Source organism: Mustela nigripes, chromosome 6 (genome assembly GCF_022355385.1).
Source record: "Mustela nigripes isolate SB6536 chromosome 6, MUSNIG.SB6536, whole genome shotgun sequence".
Classification (NCBI taxonomy): domain Eukaryota; kingdom Metazoa; phylum Chordata; class Mammalia; order Carnivora; family Mustelidae; genus Mustela; species Mustela nigripes.
Genome location: NC_081562.1, coordinates 142,089,803 through 142,112,968, shown reverse-complemented (window position 1 = coordinate 142,112,968; position 23,166 = coordinate 142,089,803). Strand labels below are relative to the sequence as shown.

At 37.9% G+C, this 23,166-nt stretch overlaps 1 protein-coding gene across 5 annotated transcripts in view; it reads left to right on the top strand.

Moving 5' to 3' along the window:
• Positions 1-23,166, top strand: part of LOC132020207 (sterile alpha motif domain-containing protein 1-like) — a 112,820-nt gene that overhangs the window by 26,477 nt on the left and 63,177 nt on the right. Inside the window, exons 3-4 of one of the 5 annotated variants that reach the window (XM_059404420.1) lie at positions 10,279-10,562; positions 17,767-18,046. The exons of 1 other annotated variant lie outside the window; for it this stretch is intronic. The gene's annotated coding sequence lies outside the window, so the exon portion shown is untranslated. Of the gene's footprint in view, positions 1-3,072; positions 3,163-10,278; positions 10,931-17,766; positions 18,047-23,166 lie in introns of those variants that run through there. 3 more of the 5 variants (XM_059404417.1, XM_059404418.1, XM_059404416.1) reach the window with 3 other exon arrangements.

The following is a 23,166-nucleotide window of genomic DNA, read 5'->3' as shown; positions in this document are numbered from 1 at the left end:
GGAGTGCTCGGGATTTGGTACAAGTTCTCTTGGAGCAGACATGTTCCTTTAAAACTATGGAAGAGGAGGGACACCTGGCTGGCTCAGTCAGTAGTGCTATGCCTCTTGATCTCGGGGTTGTGAGTTTGAGCCCCACATTGGGCTTGGATTACTTTTAAAAAACTGAGAGGAATAAAAACAAACAAACAAAAAAAATGATGTGAGCTGGCACTACTGCCACCTTTCTGGCTCCCTGAAGACTAAACTGCCCCTAAAAGGAATCAGAATTCACATAAAAGCCAAGATTACTGTATTGTTGAGTGCTTTGCTACCTGAATGTTATTTTACTACATAGGATATTGCTATGGTATAAATGTTTGTGTCCCCTTCCGAATTAATATGTTAAGTCCTAAAGCCCAAAGTGATGATATTAGGAAGTGGAGCCAAGAGGAGACTAGGTTATGAAGACTGAGACCTCTGGAATCACATCTGTGTCCTTATAAGAAGCCCAAGAGAGCTCCCTTGCCCCTTCCACCATGTGAGGCTACAACAAGAAATCTCACCCCCACCCCACACCATGCTGGTGCCCTGATCTTGGACTTACAGTCTCTACCCTCCACTGTGAGAAATACATTTCTGTTGTTTTAACAGCTCAGCCTTTCGTATTTTATTACAGCAGCTGGAACAGACTAAGAAATGATGGAAGTTGGGGCGCCTGGGTGGCTCAGTGGGTTAAGCCGCTGCCTTCGGCTCAGGTCATGATCTCAGGGTCCTGGGATCGAGTCCCGCATCAGGCTCTCTGCTTGGCAGGGAGCCTGCTTCCCTCTCTCTCTCTCTTTCTGCCTGCCTCGCCATCTACTTGTGATTTCTCTCTGTCAAATAAATAAATAAAATCTTTAAAAAAAAAAAAAAGAAATGATGGAAGAAAAAGAGAAAAGAGAGAAAGGAAATGGGAACATACAGCAGAAGTAGTGGGAATAACGAACAGAAAAGAAGGGACACCACAGAGGCCAGATCTTCCCAAATAGCCTCCACCAGTATGAGTATCTCATTCTGAATGGCCTGCAACCCTCACTTACGTGTGGCTTTGCACTTGCCCTTTCTTGGTTCCCCCCAAGCAAGGGGAAGAGCACTACTCTGAGGCGCTGTATTGGATAGATCGAAGGCTAGGGAAGAGGCTGCTGGAAACCGAGGAGAGAGGCTAGTGGCCCCACCAGCGAGACTGCCCCTCCACTGGACCGGTCCTATGAGAATGCAGTATTGCACAAGCACACGCAGCGCTGGGTGCTGACATTCACGTTGTACCTGATGACAAATTCAAGATGGCCTATATAACAAGAATTTAAAGAGCAAACGTAACACAAGATGTTTTACAACACTAGAAACTCACTTTGAAAAACAGGGGTGGATTTCATGCACCTTGTATCAACCAGTTTTTTTGCAGAAATAAAGCAGTGTAAATGAGGGGCCAGACTGTCACTGTGGTCCTGAGGACATTACTTCTCGATACTTCTGTATCAAGAGCTGGGTCCCTGGGAATTCTGCTGTCATCAGTGTGAAAGCAACCAAGCAAATATCTTTTGCAAATGGACATTTCCTAGAAGTATCCACATGGCATAATTACCAGTACTCACATATAGGAAGATAGTGGGACTGTTCTTTAGTTCTTGCAGGAGCAGAAAGTAAGGAGGATTAAGAAAAATGAAGCATGACAGCAAACCATGACAGCAGCCTAAACCTCACCTCATCTCTGCCTTAACTGGTAAACAGCAGATTTGTTACAATCATATGACACCCAACGCTGCCACAGCATTTATTGGTTACAGTGAACTCACTAGTAGCTCCTGTCGCTGGAATAAACAACAAATGTGCCAATTTTTCAAAACCGAAGTATTTGCATCTAATATGTATTTCATGTTCCTGCTCCCTGCAAGCCTCTCCTGAAACAGATTTGATAACATCCACTACACTTTAAGGAGGACTTCTTCACATTTCAAGGGGTAACAGCATGGATTTTTACAGTACACTTCTTAGCAGGAGGGAATTACAGCATAACCTGCAGGAACATTTTTCTCTCACACACTCAACTGAAAGCTTTCGAAAAATAACAATTTGCATTAAAAGGTGCATGTTTACTATTGGTATTTTCTGTTACATAAAAGGTAAATTTGTTCAAGCAAGAGGACAACTGTCCATAACATTTCCCTGACAACTCTGGCTACAGTTTTCTGAAAACAATGTCAGGTTTCCTAGTTTTTCCAGAAGAGATAAAAAGGAATGCCTCTTGAATTGTACCTTAGATGTTTTAGTTCAGTACCACACAACATTTCTGTTGTAGGCTCCAAAATACTACATAGAGTTGTAATAGCACCAGTAATGAGTCACTGGATCAAATTACACTTGAATTCTCTTCCATCCCCCTCCTTTCTTTGGCTCCCCTTCTTTTTATCTGAACATCTGATCTTCCTAACCTCTAACCTCACTACTTCCCCTAACAGCCCAGTGGTTTTCAAGTGGGGCACTTTTGCAATCCCAGGAGACATCTGGCAATGTCTGGAGACATTTTTGGTTGTTGTTCCTATGGGGTGCTACTGGTACCTCGTGGGTAGAAGTCAGGAATTTTGCTAAACATTCCACAGTGCACAGGACAGGCCCAACCACAGAAAAACTGACTGGCTTCAAATGCAGGTTGAGAAACCCTGCAATAACCTAACCAAAACATTAAAACAAAGCAAAACAAAAAGCCTTCTCAAGAACCTGCGGCGGATCCTTATTTATTAGCTTACAGATGTCAACCCCCTCTGCCTTACTTTAAACAACTCCTAACATACAACTTTTTTTAAGATTTTATTTATTTATTTGAAAGACAGAGATCACAAGTAAGCAGAGAGGCAGGCAGAGAGAGAGGGAAGAAGCAGGCTCCCCGCTGAGCAGAGAGCCTGATGCAGGGCTCGATCCCAGGACCCTGGGATCATGACCTGAGCTGAAGGCAGTGGCTTGACCCACTGAGCCACCCAGGTGCCTCATCTCCATATCCTAACATATAACTTTTAACCATAACTAAATAATTACCTGCTGAACTGTCATGTGCAGGCAATGCAAAGATTCCAGGAGAATGAGAGCTTGGTGCCCTCTAGACGCTCAGTCGCTGATGCAGGAGACAGATCACTGACAGCATGTCCGGTAGGTAATAGAAATTTTCTGTCGCTGCCTCTGATTACCTCTCATCCCAGGCAGACTGTGATGAATGCCATGTAGAGAGCAGTGGAAGCTTGCCTCCCACTATTCCCCACACAAACCCTGTTCTTGGCTCTCTTTTGCAAAATAAGATACTCATGGGTCAGGACACAGCATTCAGATTTCTCAGTGAGGGGAGACCGTACACTAAGCTTTATCCACTCCTTCCTACCCCTGCTTGACGATTTGTAGGCAGCCAGCAAGGGTTAAATGTGGGTGCATAGTAGCACAGAACATCACAAACCAACCAATGTTTTGGGAACTGAGATCAGTATATTTAAATTTAAACTTATATAAACTTATATTGCTAAACCTCAATTGATCAAAGTCCCCAGGAAAAAAAAAAAAAAACTTGTATGTAAATCCAACCTGCATATGGGAGAGGAATATAGTACACTATAAACTCGTGGTTTTAATTTTCTTTTTCTCCCTTGTCTCTAACTCCTAATAAATTATTCTTTGGTTATACTGACTAAATATATAATATAAATATATATAAAATATATATTAGGATATATATATAAAATACATAAAAATAAATATATAAAATAAAATATATAAATATATAATGTATATAAATATATAATATATCTAAAATATATTATAAAAATATAATATAAATATATAATATATATAAAATATATAAAAATATAAATATACATAAAATAAATATATATATAAATATAAAAATAAAATATATAAATATAGAAAAATATATATAAAATATATATAACATATAAATATATACTATATAATATATAAAATATAATATATAAAATAAAATATAAATATATATAATGTATATAATATATTGTATTTATATATATATATTTATTGGTTATACTGACTAAAAAATAATATAAATATATATAATGTATATTTATATATTTTATATTAAAATATATATTTTAATAGATAAGCATATATTAATATATAAAATATATAAATATATATTTATATAATATATATATATAATAACACCTATAAGAAGCATTTACATTTGAATTTCTCAAAATGCAATTTTCTATGCAGACCTGAATATCCTTCAGTGTGATGGTCACTCTGCTCTTCCTGCTAATTGAGAAATTAATATTGTTGTAAATAGCTGTGATCTAGATTGAATTTGTCAGCCATAAATCGTTCATCCTGAGATGCCCTTAGGTGCTGCAAATTGCTTATTTCAGATGGACAGCTTTGTTCTTGATTTTAAAATATTAACATGTCAATGTATTCACCTGTTTTGATAGAAAAATAGCAATAAAAACTGGCTTCTGGACAAAAGAAGAGGAGACTTTATATGTCAGGCCCACATATCTCAGGTGTTCAAGAAATGAGAAGAAACATTCAATGCATGAAAGCTCTGTGCAGCCAAGAATATCTGCAAAATGATGATTCTAATCTGCCACAGAGTATGTGGAAGAGAAGTTACTCTTTACCTTCATTCTCCCAGGTTGGACTTAGATTATTTCACGAGAGGATATTTCCAGGGAAGTCTTTATATCCTGTCTCAGACATCTTTTTCTAGTGTTGATGAAAACATAGTTACATTTCAATCTATGTTCATAGTTGGGCTTCCATCATGTCAAAGCATAGTGGCCATGAATGTGTTAAACAGGATATTATGCCTGTGTTCAGACAACAATATTTCTGAAAGCTAATATAGTGTTGCAATCAAGACCTTAGCTCTGAAGCCAGATTGTCTGAGTTTGAATCCTCTTATTCGCCATGTGACTTCTGTAAGCCATCCTTCCTCCAGCTGTCTTAACACCAATCTATCAATTTCTTCCTGCCTCAATACCTTATATAAGGGAGGATAAACGTGGGACCTGTCTCATGAGGTTGTGATGGGCCCTGAGTCAGTGATAGAATGGGCTAGCACATAGTTAACATTCAATAGATGATAGCAATTGTTACTTAATCATGTATGCGTGGGCAATATCCATTCATTAGGACCTCATATTTCAAAATGAAGAAACTTCCTGATGTTACATGTACTAATTGCAAAAAATAGTAAGGATATAAACAGACATGAATAAAGAAGGAAGTAGAGGTCCCTTCTGACCCTTCCCCTTAAAAATAACCACTACAAAGAGCTTGGTGTAGTTATTGTCAGAGGTTTTTATGCATCAGCTCATTCATACACACAGGCATGTACGTGCACACGTGCACTTACATATTCACACCCATGTACATGAGCTAATTTTTTTTTCAGGTTTCTGCCTTTGGTTTCCTCTTCTTTAAAATTATTAATATGAGAGGGTGGTTGCGTTATGGACATTGGGGAGGGTATGTGCTATGGTGAGTGCTGTGAAGTGTGTAAACCTGGTGATTCACAGACTTGTACCCCTGGGGCTAATAACACATTATATGTTAATTTAAAAAATAAAAAATAAATAAAATTATGAATATATTCTCCTCGATGATTTGATTTTTATGTTTAACTCTAAACCTAATAGACTTTATTATGCTGAGCGGAGACCCTGCTTCCTCCCTCCCCCATCTCTGCCTACTTGTGATTTCTCTCTCTGTCAAATAAATAAATAAAATATTTTTTAAAAGATTTTATTTATTTGACAGAGTGAGAGCTCAAGAGGGAACACAAGCAGGGGAGGGTTAGAGAGAGAGAGAGAGAAGCAGACTCCCCGCTGAGCAGGGAAAGATGCTTACCCACTGAGTCACCGAGGCATCCCTTTTTTATTGTAAATTTTTAAGAAAGGCTTAGCTCACTAGTTGCATAAAGTTGGCATTGAATCTAATTCTTTCCTACAACAAGAAACAGAACTGTAAAATTTCTCCCCAATACCTAAGTCACTCTGAGATTGTGATTTTTCTATTCTTTAAGTCACATTTTTATTCTCTTCAGGAGATGAACAATGGAATTGCATACACTAAATGCTAATTAATAATAAAAACGACGTGAGACCTAGAATACTAACTTTAATAAATAATAGACCTTATATGACTGGTCTGAGAAAAACCTCATATTTAACCTAAAAATGCTTTCAAGAAGTTTATCTGCAAGCATATTTTTCCCACTGAGTAATCACTAAGTAGTAGAAAGAAAGAAACATAGATTTCAAATAACCATATGGTAATGATAAATAAAAAATAGATCATACGGACAAATGCAAAAGTAGTTACAAGAAATGCAAATATAACCAAAGGGGAAACAACTGCTTCTGGCCATGAAGTAGTAACTGGTACTGGATTTGTCCTACTATAATAAACAACAGGACACCAGAGAAGATACATAAAACAATTGTTTTCAGACAGTGAATAACAGAGGAAGAAGAACTGTAACCACTGAGAACGGAAACAAAGTAAGGCCTGTGAAGGTCCCAGTTTTCTTTCTGGAGCTACTTTTCAGACAGTGATGCATGGAAGGGTAACTCTAGGAGAGCATGGCAATCTTGCTGACTTGGGGAAATAGGAATGAGTTAGGGAGGCTGAGGCAGCTGAGGTAGCAGAAATGAGTAAGTGAGGCAGAGCAAGAGCTCGAAAACTGAAGAGGATCCTCGTTGCCTCTATGAGGCCAGGCAGAGAACATTAGTAAGGGCACTCTAAAATGAACCCCCGCAGCTCACACAGAGATCTCTGAACTATTCAAGTTCTGGCCAGACAGAGCAGAGAAACCTTGAAAGTACAGGTGACCCTTCAACAATATGGGTTCAAACTGCACAGGTGCACCGACACACATGGATTTCTTTTTAATAAATACAGTGCGGTACTACAAATGCATTTTTTTTTTGTTGTTCCTTGTGATTTTTCTTAAAAACATTTTCTTTTCTCTAGCTTACTTTATTGTAAGAATATAGTATATACAGTATAACATAAATATACCATACAAAATATGTTAGTCAATTGTTTAAGTTATTGGTTAAGTCTTCCACTCAACAGTAGGCTATTAGTAGTTAAATTCTGGGAGTTGAAAGTTACATGCGGATTTTTTACTACATTGTGAGGGAAGTCAGTGCTCCTACTCTCATGTTGTTCAAGGATCAACTACATACTGATGAAAATTCTTACATTATTGTAGAAGTGGCATAATACTGTTTGAAGGTACACTAATAATTAAAGATGCATGCCATAAAATTTTTATCAATCATTAAAAAGTGGAATGAATTAGTATAATAAATTAGTCAATGGAGGACATAAAATGGAGTACTACAAAATAATCCAAAAGATAGGAAAAGGAAAAAAAAAGAAAGTATATGGGGCAAATAGAAAACAACTAGCAAAACAGTAAATTTAAACCTAACCATATCAATAATTACATGTAATGCATATGGACTAAATAGTCCCATTAAAAGTCAGAGATTATCCAATTGGATAATAAAGTTAAGTCTTAATATATGCTTCCCACAAGAAATTCACTTTAAATATACAGATACAGGGGTGCCTGGGTGGCTCAGTCATTAAGCATCTGGCTTCGGCTCAGATCATAATCCCAGGGTCCCGGAATCGAGCCCCACGTTGGGCTCCCTACTCCACAGGAAGCCTACTCCTCCCTCTCCCACTCCCCCTACTTGTGTTACCTCTCTCACTGTGTCTGTCCCTGTCAAGTAAATAAATATAATCTTAAAAAAAAGAAAGAAAGAAAGAAAAGAAATGCCATTCCTAAACGTGAATATACCCACCTGCTTCAAAATACATGAAGCAGGGAGTAGTAGGGGGACCTTATGATTGCCTTGTTCCTGAAACACAGAGAGAAAAATATGAAATCCTAAACACCCAGGAAATCAATCGAAGACTGAGAGAACAAACTGCACATCTAAAGGAAGAGAAAAGGCCACATTGTGTAAGGTAGCAGCTGAAGAGAGTTGATTTAGGGGAGAAAGGAATTGGAGGTGCAGCAGAGAGGGAGCCCTGATCATGGAGAGAGGACTGAGAGGGAAAGAGAGAGAGAGAAAAAACAGCACAAAAGGGACTACACAAGAAAAACTCTTGTCCAAAACCATAGACTACGAAAAGGACATGGCTGATTATTGCAAGTTTTTATAAGCATCAGAACTCAAAGTATGAAGTTTTAGAAGTCTTCTCCATAGCTGGTGTTGAGCCTGGTGGGTTAACAGTGCTCCTGTGGGGAAGGAGACCACAGAGGGAGCAACACGGCCTGAGGACCCCTTGAGGTGCAGAGGTAGAGACAGCCTCCCTCTTTGGAATGCATTTGGGAGAGATGGCACTGTCTCTTAGGGGACAAAAGACAAAATGGGCCCCACTGAGCAGCCTCATTAATTAGTATAGCAGCAGAGGCACCTGCTGAAGGCAGCTAACCTGGAAACATGTTTGGCTGTGTTTTACCATTAAACTCTGAGGCCCTGCACAGTCTGGGCTTTTCTGGGACAAACCAGCAAAAGCCCCAGTGCGGTGAAATCCTTCCTGAAAGGATCAGTGGAGGTTCTTGCCCTGCAGAGTCCCTAAAATTTAGAATGTTGAAACCCAGCTGGTGTGCCTGAGAAAACACAGGAGAACTGTGCCATCAGGCAGAGAGATGCCTCGGACACAGACACCATGAAAGCAGGGTTATAATGGAGCCAGGGACACAAGAGGGGAGATCGTTCATTTTTTTTGTGAGGGTTCCCTGACAGTGGCGGGCATGAACTCCCCTCTCTGCGGACAAGAGAGTGGAGTGATGCCATCCAATCTCCCCCCCGCCCACCCCAGTCCATAGCACAGACATACTTTAGTGAGCAGCATAGTGCCTCCAGTGGAGACTCAAGTCACTTACACCAACCCCTGGCCCACTGTGCCCTGCAGGTACATTTCCACTGGAGTAAGTCGGCCTGAGAATCAGTGCAGAAGGCCCTCCCCCAGAACACCAGCACAAACCCCCACGTGCACTGAGTCTGACCATAGAGTGCTGCAAACCTTCAGCCCTAGGGGAAATAGGATCTAGTTTTTTTCCCAACTCACAGACCAAAACTCACCTAGTTAAAACTTGCCACACACTAGACCATGTCCAAACACTCCCCACTGCAGGCAAGGAGAAAATCTGCAAAGGACTGATCTGAGGGAAAGAGCAACCAAAACACAATAGCAGAATGCACACAGCATACGCTGAAAAAACTCCCTGAAATGCCAGGCCCTGGAAGTATATGGCCTATTCTTAATTTAGCCATTACTTTCAGGAGCAAAAAACATACAGGTTTCCCTAACACACAGAAGACAGAGACCCAGACAAAATGTCAAGACAGAGGAATTCACTTTGAAAGAAAGAATAAGAGGACACGGCCAGGGATCACAGATATAAGTAATATGCCTGAGCCATAATTTAAAACGACAATCAGTGGGGTGTCTGGGTGGCTCAGTGGGTTAAAGCCTCTGCCTTCAGCTCAGGTCATGATCCCAGGGTCCTGGGATCAAGCCCTGCATTGGGCTCTCCACTCGTCAGGGAGCCTGCTTCCCTCTCTCTCTGCCTGCCTCTCTGCCTACTTGTGATCTCTCTCTCTCTCTCTGTCAAATAAATAAATAAAATCTTTAAAAAAAAAAAAAGACAATCATCAGGATACTAGCTGGGCTTGAGAAAATTATAGAAGACACCAGGGGGTCCCTACCACAGAGATATAAGACCTAAAACTTAGGCTGAAGTGAAAAATGATATAATGGAGGTGTAAAACTGACTAGATGTTTTGACAACAAAGATGGAAGAAGCAGAGGAACGAATTAGTGATATAGACAACACTATTATGGAAAATAACGCAACAGGAAAGAAGAGGGAAAGAAAAATACCAGATAATAAATGTAGACTTAGGGAACTCAGTGACTCTATAAAGTGCAATAACATTCATATCATAGGAGTCCCAGAAGAAGAAGAGAAGGAAAAGGGGGCAAAGATTCATTTAAGCAAATTAGAGATAAATAACCTCCCTAATGTGGGGAAGGAAACAGACATTGCAACCCAGGAGGCACAGAGAGTTGCCATCAAAATCAACAAAAGCCAGCTAACAACAAGATATATCGTAGCAAAATTTGCAAATACACAGACAAGGAAATGATCCTGAAAGCAGCAAGGGGGGAAAATGTCTTTAACCTGCAAAGGAAGACAAATAATGTTTGTCACAGATCTCTCCACAGAAACGTGGCAGACCAGAAGAAATTGGCGTGATATAGTCATTGTGCTCAATGGAAAAAATATGCAGCGAAGAATACTTACTCCAGCAAAGCTGTCATTCAGAATAGAAGGATAGATAAATAGTTTCCCAGACAACAAAAACCAAAGGAGTTTGTGATCCCTAAACCGGCCTGCAAGAAATACTAGATGGGACTTCTTGGGTGGGAAACAAAGATCAAAAGCAACAAAGACTAGAAAGGAAGAGAGGAAATCGCCAGAAACACCAACTTTCCAGGTATGGCACCAAATTAATATCTAACAATAATCACTCTGAATGCAAATGGACTAAATGTTCCACCCAAAAGACATAGGTTATCAGAATGGCTAAAAAAAAAAAAAAAGAAAGAAAAAGAAAATGACCCATCTATATGCTGCTTACAAGAGACTCATTTTAGATTAAAGACACCTGCAGATTGAAAGTGAGGGGATGGAGAACCATTTATCATGCTAATGGTCGTCAAAAGAAAGTTGGACTAACCGTACTTTTATCAGACAAATTAGATTTTAAACAAAAGAGTGTAACAAGTGATAAAGAAGGACACTATATCATAATAAAGAGGTCTAGTCAAAAAGATCTAACAATGGTAGGTACTTGTGCCCCAACTTGGGAGCACCCAAGTATATAAATCAATTAATAACAAACATAAAGGAACTCATTGATAATAATACAATAAGGGGTGCCTGGGTGGCTGAGTGGGTTAAGTCTCTGCCTTTAGCTCAGGTCATGGTCTCAGGGTCCTGGGATCGAGCCCCACATCAGACTCTCTGCTCAGCAGGGAGCCTGCTTCCCCCTCTCTCTCTGCCTGCCTCTCGGCCTATTTGTGATCTCTCTCTCTCTATGTCAAATAAATAAGTACAATCTTTAAAATAATAATAATAATAATAATACAATAATAGTAGGGGGCAGATCATCTAAGCATAAAATCAATAAAGAAATAATAGCTTTGAATGACACACTGGACCAGATGGATTTAACAGGTATATACATAACATTTCATTCTAAAGCAGCAGAGTGCACATGGAACATTCTCCAGAGTAGATCAAATACTGGATCACAATCAGGCCTCAACAAGTACAAAAAGACTGAGATCATACCATGCATATTTTCAAATCACAATACTATGAAACTTGAAATAAACCACAAGAAAACTTTGGGAACGCAACAAATACATGGAGATTAAAGAACATCCTACAAAGGAAAGAAGGGATTAGCGAGGAAATTAAAGAAGGAATAAAAAAATACATGGAAGCAAATGAAAATGAAAACACAACAGTCCAAACCCTCTGGGATGCAACGAAGTTCGTCACGAGAGACAAGTATATAGCAATACAGGCCTACCTCAAGAAATGCAAAAAGTCTCAGATATACAACCTAACCTTTCACCTAAGGGAGCTAGCAAAGAAACAGCAAATAAAGCCTAAAGCCAGCAGAAGAAAGAAAATAATAATCATTAGATCCGAAATAAACAATATAGAAACAAAGACCCAGTAGAACAGATCAATAAAACTAAAAGCTGTTTCTTTGAAAGAATAAAATAGATAAACCCCTAGCCAGACTTATCAAGAAGAAAAGAGAAAAAACCCAAATAAACAAAATCTATAGATTTATGAAATCTATAAATAAAATATAAAATAAAATATAATTATATAATATATAATATATTATAATTATATAGCATAATAAAGATATAATATATTACATAATTATGTAATAATATAATATATAACTATGTAATATATTATTATGTAATATATAATATGTAAATAAAATATAGAGTAAAATCTATAGATTTTCTAGATTCAAAAATCTATAAAGAATTTACCAAACTCAAGACCCCAAAAATAAATAATCCAGTTAAGAAGTGGGCAGAAGACATGAACAGACCTTTTTCCAAAGAAGACATACACATGCTTAACAGACTCATGAAAAGATGCTCAACATCACTGGGGGGCCTGGGAAGCTCAGTCAGTTAAGTGCCTGACTCCGGGTTTTGGCTCAGGTCATGATCTCAGGGTTGTGAGACCAAGCCCCAAATTGAGCTCTGCCCTCAGTGGGGAGTCTGCTTAAGATTCTCTCCCTCCGTCTCCCTCTAACCCATCTCCCCATGCAAGCTCTCTCTAATAAGTAAACAACTCTTAAAAAACAAAACAAGATGTTCAACCTCACTCATATCAGGGAAATACAGATCAAAAGCAGAGAGATACCTCTTCACACCTGTCAGAATGGCTAAAACTAACAACACAGGAAACAACAGATGTTGGCAAGGATACAAAGGAAGGGGAACCCTGTTACACTGTTGGTGGGAATACAAACTGGTGCAGCCACTTCGGAAAACAGTATGGAGGTTCCTCAAAAAGTTAAAAATAGAGCTACCCTCTAGCAATTATACTAGTAGGTATTTACCCAAAGGATACAAAAATACAGATTTGAAGGGGCACATGCACCCTGTTGCTTATAGGAACATTATCAACAATAACCAAACTATGGAAGGAGCCCAGACATCCATTGACTGATGAATCAATAAAGAAGAGGCAGTATGTGTGTGTGTGTGTGTGTGTGTGCGCATGTGTATACACACATATATATGTATGTATATATATATACACATACCAAGTAATATGACTTAGCCATTAAAAAGAATGAACTCTTGCTATTTGCAATGACACAGATGAAGCTACAGTGTATTATGCTAAGCAGAAGACAAATACCATATGATCTCAGTCATATGCGGAATTTAAGAAATAAAACAGATTAACATATGAGAAGGAAAAAGGAGAGGGAAACAAATTGTAGGAGACTCTGAACTACAGAGAACAGAGTGCCTGGGACTCTCAGTTGGTTAAGCAACCTCCTTCAGCTCAGGTCATGATCCTGGAGTCCCAGAATCAAGTCCTGCATCAGGCTCCATTCTCAATGGGGAGTCTGCTTCTCCCTCTGACCCTCACACCTCTCTTATGCTCTCCCTCTCTCTCTCAAATAAATAAATAAAATCTTAAAAAAAAAAATAGAGAGAACAAACTGAGGGTTGATAGAGAGAAGTGGTTAGGGGAGTGGGCTAAATGGGTGATGGGTATTAAGGTGGGCACTTGTTGAAATGGGGACTGGGTGTGATATGCAAGTGATGAAACACCTGAAACCAATTTTACTGTATCTTTAAATAAGCCCTTGAAATAAAAAAACTAACAAAAGTCCCCACAAAATATATGAGGAAGAAACTGACAAAAATGAAAGGGGAAAAGACAAATCCACAATTAAAGTTGGATAATTCAGCACCTCCATAATCTAGAAATAATAAACAGAGGGGCACCTGGGTGGCTCAGTGGGTTAAAGCCTCTGCCTTCGGCTCAGGTCATAATCTCGGGGTCTTGGGATCAAGCCCCGAATTGGGCTCTCTGCTCAGCAAGGAGCCTGCTTCCCCCTCTCTCTGCCTGCCTTTCTGCCTACTTGTGATGTCTCTCTGTCACATAAACAAATAAAATCTTAAAAAAAGAAATATTATTAATATTATATCAATATATTCAACAATTTAGATAGTATTTATGATAGACTACTTATTTCCATTGACACGGAAAGAACAAAAAATCTGAATGTTTCTATCTTCTGATTTTAATTTCCACAAAGAGAGGCCCCTGGGTGGCTCAGTTGGTTAAGCAGCTGCCTTTCGCTCAAATCATGATCCCAAGGTCCTGGGATCTAGCCCTGCAAAGGGCTCCCTGCTCAGTGGAGAGCTTGCTTCTCCCTCTCCCTCTGCCTGCCTATCTGCCCACTTGTGCTCTCTCTTTGTCAAGTAAATTAATTAATTAAATTAAATAAAAAATTGCCACAAAGAACTCCAGGCTCAGGTGTCTTCATTACAAAATCCAATCAAACATTTGAGGAAAAAATAACACCAATTTAACCCAAACACTTCCACATGCAAGAGAATGAAGTTGAACACTTACCTTAACACTGTATACAGAATTTCACTCAAAGTGAATCAAGGGCAATGATTTCTTGAATATGACACCAAAGCACAGGCAACAAAATAAAAAATATATAAATTGTACTATATCAATATTAAAAACTTTTGTGCATCAAAGAACATGATCAACAGAATGAAAATGCAACGCACAAAATAGGGGAAAACATTTGTAAATCATATATCTAGTAAATAAATCATATTTCTAGTAATTTCTAGTAATATCTAGTAATATTTCTATTAATTTTTCTAGTAATTTCTATCGCCCTCGACCCCCAAGGACGACAAGAAGCCCCAGTTCAGATGTATCTTCTCTCTCTTTATTTCCGCAAGTCTACACACTTATATACGTTTACATGACCAATCAGCGAGCAGGGTACAGGAGGGAGCGAATTAGGCAGTGCACCTAAACAAACAACTTCGCTAGCAACCAATGCTGTTTACTTCCTCTTTGGGCGTTCCGCTTAGTCTCAGGAGGCAATCCTAACCTGGCAATTAGCCAGGCGCCATCTTTTAATGGCAGAGGCCGCCCTGGCCAGGGGCCTGCCTCCAACAATTTCATATTTCTAGTAATTTCTAGTAATATCCAGAATACATATAAAGAACTCCAATAGTTTAAAAAAAGGAAAGAATAACTTTGAAAATGGGCAAAAGACTTGAGAAGACATTATTCTCAAAAAGATATGCAAATATACAATGAACACATGAAAAGATGCTCAATATCACTAATCATTAGGGAAAAGCAAATCAAAGCCATAACAAGATGTAATCTCACACCCATTGTGTTAGTATTATCACAAACGAACAAAAAATATTCAACCAAGTGTTGGTGAGGATGAGGAGAAATTAGAACCCTTGTGCACTGCTGATAGGAATGTAAAATATTACAGCCACTACAGAAACACTTCTTTAAAAAATAAACAATACAATTACTATATAATCCAGAAATTCCACTTCAGGGTTTATACCCCCAAAGAATTGAAAGCAGAAACTAAAACACATATTCAGCATTATTCACAGGAGTCAAAAGATGGAAGCAATCTAAGGATCCATCAACAAATGAATGGGTAAACAAAAGGTGCTACAAATTTGGTACACAAATACAATGGAATATTATTTAGGGATTTAAAAAAAAAAAGATTCTGAGAACACCTGAGTGGCTCAGTGGGTTAAGCATCTGCCTTCGGCTCAGGTCATGATCTCAGGGTCCTGGGATTGAGCCCTATATCTGGCTCTGTGCTGAACATGGAACCTGCTTGAGATTCTCTCTCTCCCTCCCCTCAGCTCATGCTCCCTCTTTCTCACTCGCAAAAAATGCTTCTGGAATGGTGACATGAGGAACTCCTATATGTGTTCCCCAGTGAAACAATTATAGCTGGTAAAAATTATAATTTTCCTAAGGGAATATATCAAATGAAGAAACATTTATTAAATCTCTATAAGAAGAGCAAGAGTCTATAGCACTTGAGCCTTTGCCTTCTACCTCCCCTGGACAGTATATAGAACAACAGAGCAGGGGTGCCTCAGTGGCTCAGTGGGTTAAAGCCTCTACCTTCAGCTCAGGTCATGATCCCAGAGTCCTGGGATCAAGCCCCACATCGAGCTCTCTGCTCAGCAGCGAGCCTGCTTCCTTCTCTCTCCCTGCCTGCCTTTCTGCCTACTTGTGATCTCTGTCTGTCAAATAAATGAATAAAATCTTAAAAAAAAAAAAAAAAAACAGAGCAATTGACTAGCAGTTAGTGAAGCCCAACATTTGTGTGTCATACCAAATGAAGCAGACAGCTTTACAAAGAAGATATGATGAAAATATCACACCAAATAGAAAATATCTGTAAAGATATGGAAATTTTTTAAAAAACAAATGGAAATTTTAGATTTAAAAAGTACAAAAATACAAATGAAAAAGTCACTTGAAAAACCCAATAGTAGATTTGAAATGGCAGAAGAAAGAATTAATGAACTTGAAGATAGGAAGATATATTATGAGTCCAAGGAACAAAAAGAAAATAGAATAAAGAATAATGAACAGAAAAATGTAGGATACCATTTTTCCCTCTTTTTTAAGTTTTTATTTAAATTCCAGTTAGCTAAGATGCAGTATATTAGTTCCAGGTGTGGTAAGTCAACACTTCTATACATCAATCACCTGGTGCTCATCACAAGTGCACTCCTTAATCCCCATAGCCTATTTCCCTCATCCTCCAACTCACCTCCCTTCTGGGAACCATCAGTTTGCCCTCTACAGTTAAGAGTCTGTTTCTCAGGGCACCTGGCTGGCTCAGTGGGTTAAGCCTCTGCCTTTGGCTCAGGTTATGATCTCAGGGTCCTGGGATTGAGCCCCATATCAGGCTCTCTGCTCAGCAGGGTGCCTGCTTCCCTTCCTCTCTCTCTGCCTGCCTACCTCTCAGCCTACTTGTCAAATCTCTGTCAAATAAATAAATAAAATTTTAAAAAAAAGTCTGTCTCTCAGTTTGCCTCTCTTCTCTCTCATTTTTTTCCTTTTGCTCATTTGTTTCTTAAGTTACACATATGAGTGAATTTATATTATATTTGTCTTCCTCTAACTGACTTATTTCATTTAGCATAATATTCTATAGCTCCCTTCATGTCATTGCAGATGGCAACATTTCGTTCTTTTTTATGGTCTAGTAATATTCCATTATACACACACACACACACACACACACCCCACACCACACACACATTCCACATCTTCTTTATTCATTTATCAGTTGGACACTTGGGCTGTTTCCATAATATGACTATTGTAGATAAAGTTGCTATAAACAGAAGTGCATGTATCCCTTTGAATTAATGTTTTAGTATTCTTTGGGTAAATACCTAATATTGTGATTCCTGGATCATAGGGTAATTCTATTTTTAACTTTTTGAGGAACCTCCATACTGTTTTTCGAAAGTGGTTGCACCGGTTTGCAATCCCACTAGCAGTGTAAGAGCATTCCCTTTTTTGTGGGATACAATTGAGTAATGGAAGTAAGGGGAAAAAAGAAGAAAGGGAAAATGAGTAGGGAAAAAATTAAACAAAATTATGACTTGAAAATATTCCAAATTTGATTTTTAAAAATCTACACACTTAAAAAGCTCAAACAACTCAAATAAATGCAGAGAGTCACATTTGGAAACCTAATAGTAAAATTTTTGAAAGCCAAAGATAAGGAGGAAATTTCTTTTTTTTTTTTTAAAGGTTTTATTTATTTATTTACTTGACAGAGAGAAAGAGATCACAAGTAGGCAGAGAGGCAGGTGGGGGTGGGGGGGAGCAGATGCCCTGCTGAGCAGAGAGCCCAATGTGGGGCTTGATCCCAGGACCCTGGACCATGACCTGAGTGGAAGGCAGAGGCTAACCTACTGAGCCACCCAGGTGCCCCAAGAAGGAGGAAATTTCTAAAGCAGCAAGAATAAAATGAATTGTTACTTACAAAGGTACCCTAAAAGCATTAACAAATTATTTCTCTTTAGAAATGATGGAGAACAGAAGCCTGTGGGGTGACACATTACAAGTGGAGAAAGAAAACCAAATTCAACCAAAAGTCTTCTATCCAGAAAAAACATCTTACAAAATGAAAATGAAATAAAAAATTCATGGTAATTTCCGGGTAAATGAAAAACTGCTTGCAGAGCTGTCTTAAATAAATATTAAGTTACTGAGGAAACTTCTTTGTGCTAAATTCAAAGACCCAAGACAGTAATTCATATTCACATGATATTGGAAAAGCAATTGTATGAATAATATGTATATCATGTATAGTTAGACCCATAACATAAAAATTTTAATTTTTTATGGGAGAAAAGCTGTATTGGAGTAAGGAAATGATACCAGATGCCAATTCACATCCACCGGAGCAAATGAAGAGAACCAGAAATAATAAATAGTAAGATTAATATACCAAAGTCTATAAATATATATTTGCTCTTTTTTCTTTTCTTAACTCCTTTAATAGACCTAAAAGTGCATATAGTAATAATTATAGCATTGTATTGTTGGATTTGTAACATATATAGATATAATATGTATAATGATAATTGTACCAAAAAAGGGAAAAGGGAATGGACCTATATTCTTATCTATATCTCAATGGAAGTAGGTTAGTGTAAGTCTAAAGTAGGTTCTAATAAGTTAAGATATATTTGGTAAGCCCTATATAAACCACTAAGAAAATAACAAAAACAATGAAAAATATCATTAAAAGAAGTAATTGTTCTACTAGAAAATATTTACTTAAAACAAAGAAAGTAGCAAAGGAAGAACAGAGGAACAAAAAAAATGAGACATACAGAAACAAAATGTAAAGTAATATATGTAAGTTCAATTATATCCATAATAAAATAAATGTGAGTGTACTAATCAATCAATCAATCAATCAATCAGTCAAAACTGTCAGACTGGGAAAAAATTCAAAAATATACTGTCTACTAGAGAAACATTTTAGTTAATTCATTGACTTATTTATTTATTTAGAGAGCACCTGGTGGGGGAGAGGAGAAGAGAGAGAGAGAATTTTAAGCAGGCTCCACACCCAATGCAGACCCCAATGTGGGGTTCTATCTTCTGACCCTGAGATCATGATCTGAGCTGAAGTCAAGAGTTGGACACTTAACCAACTGAGTCATCCAGGTGCCCCCAGAGATACATTTTATATTCAAAGATATGGATAGATTGAAAGTAAAAGGATAGAGGAAAGATATATTTTGCAAACAGCAATCATAAAAAAGCTGGAGTGGCAATATTATCATCAGCTAAAATAGACTTTAAAACAAAGAATGTTATCAGAGATAAAAAGGAATATTTTATAATGATAAAAGCCTCAAGCTATCAAGAATATACAAAAATTATAAACATATATGCACCTAACAACAGAGCCACCAAAATGCAAAAACTGACCGAACTGAAGGGAAAAAACAGACAATTTGACAAAAATAGAGACTTTAATACTTCACTTTCAATAATAGAACAACTAGAAAGAAGAAGAACAAGGAAATAGAGATTTCAACATTTATAAACCAACTATCCTTAAAAGACCTTTACAGGCCACCACCAAACCATGGCAGATTACATACTCCTTTCTAGTATACATTCACTAAGATAGGTCATTGCTAGAATATAGAATAAGTATCAAATATTTTAAAATTTAAATTATATAAAATATGTTCTTCAGCCTTAATGGAGTGAGGAAGGGAAATCAATAACAAAAAGAAATTGGAGACTCACAAATATGTGGAAATTAAACAGTATATTCCTAAATAACTAATGGATCAAAACAAATCACAAGGAAGATCAGAAAATACTTTGAGATTAATTAAAATGAAGACACAATTTACCAAACCATATGTAATGCAGCTAATACGGTATTTAAAGGGAAACATAAAACACCAAATTTAAAAAGAAAAAATACCTTAAATTGACAACCTAAATATCCACCTTCAAGATAGTGGGAAAAAGCAAACTGAACCTAAAGGAAACAAAAGGAAGGAAATAACAGAGATTAGAACATAGATAAACAAAACAGAAAACAGAAAAACAACACAGAAAATTTTAAAACACCAATTTGGTCCTTTAAAAGAAAAAACTGACAGGGGTACCTGGGTGGCTCAGTGAGTTAATCATCTGCCTTTGTCTCAGGTCGTGATCCCAGAGTCCTGGGATGGAGCCACACATTGGCTCTCTGCTCAGTGGGGAGTCTGTTCTTCCCTCTGCTTCTGCCCTTCCCACCTGCTCATGCTCTCACTCACTCTGTCTCTCAAATTAATAAAAAAGTAAATAAAATCTTTACTTAATAAAAAAGTAAATAAAAGCCTGGGTGGCTCAGTTGGTTAAGCAGCTGCCTTCAGCTCAGGTCATGATCCCAGCGTCCTGGGATCGAGTCCCACATCGGGCTCCTTGCTCGGCAGGGAGCCTGCTTCTCCCTCTGCCTCTGCCTACCATTCTGTCTGCCTGTGTGCTCTCTCTCTCTCTCTCTGACAAATAAATAAAATCTTTTTAAAAAAAAGTAAATAAAATCTTTTTAAAAAGGTAAACAAAACTGACAAATATTTAGCTAGTCTGACCACACAGAAAGCAAAATGATGAAGAGAAAAACACAGATTAATATAACCAAAAAAATGAAAGGAGGGGCTCCTGGGTGGATCAGTCGGTTAAGCATCTGCCTTTGGCACAGGTCGTGATCTCAGTGTCCTGGGATTGAACCCCACATGAGGTTTCTTGCTCATCCTGCTTCTCCCTCTCCCTCTGCCTGCTGCTTCCCCTGCTTGTGTTCACTTTCTCTCTCTCTCTCTGTTAAATAAATAAATAAAATCATTTAAAAAAAAAAAAGGAAAGAGGGACAATACCACTGACAGAAATTTTTAAGGATTAAAGATTATAAGGAATACTATGAGTAACTGTATGCCAATATATTAAATAATGTAGAAGAAATACACAAATGCATAAAAGAGATAGAGAAATTGACAATTGAAATTGAATCAAGAAGAAATAGAAAATTTGAAGAGACCTGTAGTAAGTAAAGAGATTGAATATAATTAGAATATTAAATATAATTAGAAAACTACCAAAATAAAAATTCCAGACCCAGATATCTTCACTGGTGAATTCTACCAAACATTTAAGTGAGAGCTATTCTATATATATACAATGGAATATTACTTAGCCATCAAACAAAATAGAAATCTTGCCATTTACAACAACACGGATGGAACTAGAATGTATTACACTAAGGAAAGTAAGTCAGTCAGAGAAAGACAAAAAGCGTATGATTTCATTCATATGTGGAATTGAAGAAACAAAACTGATGAACAGAGGAGAAGAAAAGGAAAAATAAAAATAAGAGGAAAACAGAGAGGGAGGTAAACCATAAGATACACTTACGTAGGGAGCAAACTGAAGGTGCTGGGGGGTAGGGGTGGAGACTTGTGTAAATGGGTGATGGGAATTAAGGAGGGCACTTGTTGTCATGAGCACTGGGTGTTATATGCAAGTGATGAACCACCAAATTCTACGCCATATTATGAGCAACTATACAACAGCAAATTTGACAATCTGGAAGAAATGGATGCATTCCTAGAGACGTATAAACTACCAAAACTGAACCAGGAAGAGATAGAAAATATGAACAGACCCATAACCAATAAGGAGATTGAAGCAGTCATCAAAAATCTCCCAACAAACAAGAGCCCAGGGCCAGACGACTTCCCAGGGGAATTTGACCAAACATTTAAAGAAGAATTAATTCCTATTCTCCTGAAACTGTTCCAAAAAATAGAAATGGAAGGAAAACTTCCAAACTCATTTTATGAGGCCAGCATTACCTTGATCCCCAAACCAGACAAAGACCCCATCAAAAAAAGAGAATTACAGACCAACATCCTTGATGAACACAGATGTGAAAATTCTCACCCAAAATACTAGCCAGTAGGATCCAACAGTACATTAAAAGGGTTATTCACCATGACCAAATGGGATTTATTCCAGGGCTGCAAGGCCAGTTCAACATCCGCAAATAATCAATGTAATACAATACATTAATAAAAGAAAGAATGAGAACCATATGATACTCTCAATAGATGCTAAAAAAGTATTTGACAAAGTACAGCATCCTTTCTTTTTTTTTAATTTTTAATTCTTTTACTTAGCATATAATGTATTATTAGCCCCAGGTGTACAGGTCTGTGAGTTGCCAGGTTTACACACTTCGTAGCACGTACCTTCCCCAATGTCCATGACCCCACCCACCCTCCCTACACCTCTACCCCTGGCAACCATCAGTTTTGCAAGATTAAGAGTCTCTTACAGTTTGTCTCCTTCCCGATCCCATCTTGTTTCATTTATTCTTTTCCTACCCGCCAAACCTCCCACGTTGCCTCTCTCAACTTCCTCATATCAGGGAGCTCATATGATAATTGTCTTTCTCTGATTGACTTATTTTACTAAGCATAATACCCTCTAGTTCCATCCATGTCATCGCAAATGTTAAGATTTCATTTCTTTTGATGGCTGCATAGTATTCCAGTGTATATATATACACCACATCTTCTCTATCCTTTTATCTGTTGATGGACATCTAGCTTCTTTCCATAGTTTAGTTATTGTGGACATTGCTGCTATAAACATTCGTTTGCACATGCCCCTTTGGATCACTACATTTGTATCATTAAGGTAAACACCCAGTAGTGCAATTGTTGGGTCATCGGGTAGCTCTATTTTCAAGTTTTTGAGGAACCTCCATGCTGTTTTCCAGAGTAGTTGCACCAGCATACATTCCCACCACCAGTGTAGGAGGGTTCCCCTTTCTCCGCATCCTTGCCAGCATCTGTCATTTCCTGACTTGTTAATTTTAGCCATTCTAACTGGTGTGAGGTGGTATCTCACTGTGGTTTTGATTTGTATTTCCCTGCAGCATCATTTCTTGATCAAAACTCTTCAAAGTGTAGGAATAGAGGGTACATTCCTCAATATCATCAAAGCCATCTATGAAAAACCCACAGTGACTATAATTCTCAATGGAAAAAAACTGAGAGCTTTTCCCCTAAGGTCAGGAACACAGCAGGGATGTCCATTATCACCACTGCTACTCAGCATATTACTAGAAGTCCTAGCCTCAGCAATCAGACAATAAAAAAGAAGGGGCATCCAAATCAGCAAAAGAAGTAGTCAAACTATCACTCTTTGTAGATGATATGATACTTTATGTGGAAAATCCAAAAGACTCTCTGCTAGAACTTGTACAGGAATTCAGTAAAGTGTCAGGATATAAAATCAATGCACAGAAATCTGTTGCATTGCTATACACCAACAAGAAGACAAAAGAAAGAGAAACTGAGGAGTCAATGCCATTTACAATTGCACCCCAAACCATAAGATACCTA